The 4604-nt window shown below is 26.1% G+C and overlaps 1 long non-coding RNA gene across 1 annotated transcript; it reads right to left on the reverse strand.

The window, feature by feature from the left end:
• Positions 1 to 1438: 1438 nt before the first annotated feature.
• On the reverse strand, positions 1439 to 4108 carry LOC126907590 (uncharacterized). The gene is made up of 4 exons (XR_007704575.1): positions 3930 to 4108; positions 3045 to 3191; positions 2801 to 2947; positions 1439 to 1821 (listed from the first exon to the last, which is right to left on the reverse strand). It is a non-coding gene; the product is annotated as an uncharacterized LOC126907590 (long non-coding RNA).
• Between the last annotated feature and the right edge of the window lie 496 nt (positions 4109 to 4604).

Genomic DNA, 4604 nt, shown 5'->3' on the forward strand with positions numbered 1-4604 from the left:
TAGTTTATGAATTTTTATCATTATGCACCACTCTGCTGCACTACTCCTTCCGCTTAGTTATAAAAATAATCCTAAGTCCTGAAATACTGGTTGAAAATTTGTTACCAGCCAGTCATTTTCTTAGTTGGGTTTTTATTATATGAATAGTTAAATATGTATGTTACAATTAAAAAAACTAATTGGTATCCTTTTTAGGGATAAGGGATAAATCTAACAAACATTTAACCAATCTAAAATCTATTAATAAATACTACATAACAATCCAAAAAAAATTTTCTAAAATGTTATTATTTTAGAAGAAATCTAATGGTCAACGATAAATCATCAATCATCCTACATTAGTTCACTAAAAAATAGCATTCTAAGAAAATTTAGTAAAAACATTCATAACTATCTTAGATGTAGAATTTTATTAGAAAATTATGTTAAACTTTGTGTTTGCTTGTATTACTACTTAAACCAATAAATAACAATTATGTTCAAATACAAAATAATAATAAAATTATAGTGTAATTAATGAATATTAGTGGACGTGTAGATAAAATAAATTAATGAACGATGAATAATACAGAATGTGTTATAAGTACAACAACTGTAATGTTATACATTATTAGCAAAAATCTGAAAACATAAAATTAATGATATTAATGAAATATTAACCATTAGTCAAGGCAAATAAGAAACGTGTGCAACGGATAACATTCATAAAATATGAAATACTCAGCTGCGCAATGCAAACAAATGAAGTCGTGAATAAAACCAAATCGTGTCGTGTTTGAATGAGAAAAAAATAATCTGATAATTACGGTTTTATCTGATAACGTGATAAACATTAAGACTATTCAGAGGAACTAGATATCACGTTGTGGTGGTTTCCCTTGCGGACAATTTTTAACGACTGCGATGACTACCTCTTCATGTTCATAAACTTACAATAAAACAATTATGCCTAAAATAAAACGATAACCGCATAGAAGCTCAAGGCAAGTAATGTCGTTAACTTGTCCATTCACTTTTTGGAATGGCTAAAGAAAAATATTTTACCTCACACACAGATATTGGTAGGTACCGTGTTGTCCAATAAAAATATGTTTCGTTAATTCATGATTCAGTTCATTTTGCTAAAGTGAACTGCAAACATTGAACAAATGACCGTTGACTTTTTTAGACGATTTAAACGATGAAATATTTTAAAATTACCATTCTATTAAAAACTAATTTTTAATTATCGTATTCGCCATATATTCATCCATGTGTAAATTATTTATACAGGTTTGCATTTTTTCAAAATATAAATAAGTACTGATAATGTTTTGAATTAGGAAAAACTATAAACAAGAGTTCAATTAATTTTGGTCGTTGTTTAAATTGAGGTTCATGATAGTCATATGAACCCGAGACTTGTCAACCATTTATTTTAATCACTCAGTTTTGTTTTAAAGATCTTATGTATCTACAATTTTTATTAAAATTTTAATTATATTTCTATTTAATTCTAGTTTGTTTAAAACATTCTACTTCTGTACTCTTCCCTATTAAGGTCATTCTCTTCAGTTCCCTGTAGATTTTCAGTCCGGCATTTTTAATAACTTATCGATTATTGTTGTATTTGGATATCCTTTGCATTTTAAAGTGTTGTGGTGTATTCGTGTTTTAAAGTATGTCCAAGTAGTTTCCATCTTTTTTCTTTGAGTGATCTTAATAGACCTCTAGGTTCACCAATTTTATTAAATACACTCTCATTGTACGGAACATTGTCCAGCTAACCTATAGCCATAACTCTAACAAATAACTTTGAAAATGGTCTTGAAATTCTACAAGCTTTAAACATTTATTAAATTAAAACTTATGTTACACATTATAAGTTAAATAAAAAACAAAAAATTTCCGACGACTTAATTCTGTATCTAAACGGTCACCGAAATTAGACAACAAATATTAATTTGGTATACAATAAAAATATTCAGAACTATATTCTGTATAATTATATTTAATAATATACTAATTTTTAGAAATACTACGGGCCTAAATTTTCCTAAGTTTTGTCCACTGATATATTGTTGAATTTTATTTTAATCAAGATTTTTTTGGTTATTTATTTATTTTATGTAAATATTTGTTTTTTATTAATTAGTATTTATCTTAGAAATTAAAGATGATAAAAAAAACTTATTGCTGTTTTGAAATCAGCGTAAAAATTGGTTTAGAAAAAGTATATTTTTGTAAGCAATTAAATTATCTTGTAAACCAGTTTAGACCAAATGATTTTCTGAAAAATTTTGCATTAAACACTTCAATTTTTATAGACGTTGTCCATAGAAGTAACGAAACTACTTTATAATTTTTGATATTTTTTCTGTAAAATTTACAATTTTGAATTATTGATTATTAATTTAAATATATTAATGTATTAATTTCAATATTAAATTAATACATAATAGTTTTTTTACAGAACTCGAGATTCAATCTAAAAATAAAAATTTGTCAATATTCATCAATTTCTTTAAAAAAAGATGAGTTATGTTTTCATTGAAATCTGTCAGCATAAATCATTATTGAAGATTTGAAAAAATTACAAAAAATATAACATGACATATAATAAAATCTGAATTTTCTAAAATAAGTTTTATTCTTTTTAAAATAATGCAATAAGTTACTCTATTACAATCTAGAATAGAATTCAGGAAAGTGCATATCACTCTACTTAGTAGAATATACTATAATACCTAACGTTTTATTTTATTATTCCTGTAAAGGATTGTTTAATAAAATAATGGCGGTCGGTTAATTAGAATTTTACCTGTAATTGGACTTCAAATTAATATTATTCAGGAGAGGCGCCTCTAGCTAGATTTACAAAGTGATTTCGTCGGTGGTTGTTTTTCTTATGGACGACCGACCACGTTCAAGATGTAATATGTTCATCGTTGTTTGTGCACTGCTCATGCTACACACATAATTTTGGGTTTGTAATAAAATACTAATTGGGTAATTGGCCAAGGACCGATGCATCCGGTCTAATAACATGTGAGTAGTATGTGTACCTATAGAAATACTGTTGTTATTTAGTTTATTTGATGTTATATCCTCAAATATACAATGAGCTGCCACTGAATAACTGGTGATTTAATTAACCGGTTTTTGTCTCGTTTATTTACTTTGGTTCACATAAAATCATGTAAAACAGACACCTGCAAAAGATAATATTTTTACTTGGCCAATTAAAACAATATAAATTATTTTTGCTTAAAATTTAATATATGACTTTTATAATATTACCAGCGTCCTGTTATGTAAAAACTTATAGGTTATGTACACTCTATGAGAGATTTTTGAGCCCTCAATGGAAGATAACTATGATATAAGACACCTTTTCCATTTGCATATATCGTATAAAGATGTGAAGAAGTTGAAAATAAAATATAAATTTTATTAAATGTACAAAATTAACTGAGGTGTTCATTTTTTATAATTTTCTATACACCCTTTATCCCCTACACAATTGTATAGATAGCTTAAGTATTAAATCATGCAGTCAAATGAATACCTATCAATTTTTTTTTAATTTCAAATATACAAAAATATATGTGAATATTTATAATATTTTTCCTGGATATATGTTAATTATCAAAATCAAAAATACAATGTATAAGTATGTTATTCCTCAAAACAAAACTGTTCTTTTGTAATTTGAAGTCATGAAAAATTAATTATTTGTTCTTTTTAGTGGTTATATTTACAATTTAAAAATATAAAATTTATAATATTATAAATGTATATGCAACAAGCTCGGCGATTTTTAAATTGCTCAATTCTTAACTATTTAGAAATAATTAATACTATCATAATTCTTTAAAACTAAAATGTATAACATTTGATATCTGTATTTGCTTAAGATTATTTCAATGAAAAAAAAAAAAAATACATACCAGACAAAACTACATAAAAAAAAGACCATCTCACTGCTCTCAGACATAAATTTATTTATGAGCTGATACCTGCAAGGATTTTTTTTGTCCTTTATTGTATACCTGTGTATTATATAAATTTAGTGCATATAACTCGTGCTCTTGGTAATAATAATATATCAGTCTGAATTTATAATACCTCTTTTAGAACAATTGTCCCAGATTTGCGATGCGATACCCATTCTTGAGTTTTAAAGTGGAGACGTATTCAATTATTTTTGGATTTATTACTACAGTCTTCAATTGGTAGTGGCTATGCCTCCACGCTGTTATTTTACTACCAACACGACTACTGTACTTAACATTGCATTCTCCATAAGAGTTGTGACTTCATCCTAAAGACATATATAATAACAACACAAGCGTCCAGAATTTTCATGTATTCTTCAAAGACACACGCATGCAATCGACCATTGTTTTGTCAATTGCCACTTTTATCGTTAGTGTAAATACTTTTGTTTGGACTTCTTTTAATAATACACCTAAATATGTTTTTTTTTAATAGGAAAAAATGGTCACCTATAAGAATGTAATTTGTAAATATAAATAATTAATTTAAAAACCATTCTTTTTACATATAGGTGTATATGATATTTATACAGAGTGAGACACGAAGATATGACAAATTCCAAAATT

This window comes from Daktulosphaira vitifoliae, unplaced genomic scaffold (assembly GCF_025091365.1).
Source record: "Daktulosphaira vitifoliae isolate Bord-2020 unplaced genomic scaffold, ASM2509136v1 Scaffold_5, whole genome shotgun sequence".
Taxonomy (NCBI): domain Eukaryota; kingdom Metazoa; phylum Arthropoda; class Insecta; order Hemiptera; family Phylloxeridae; genus Daktulosphaira; species Daktulosphaira vitifoliae.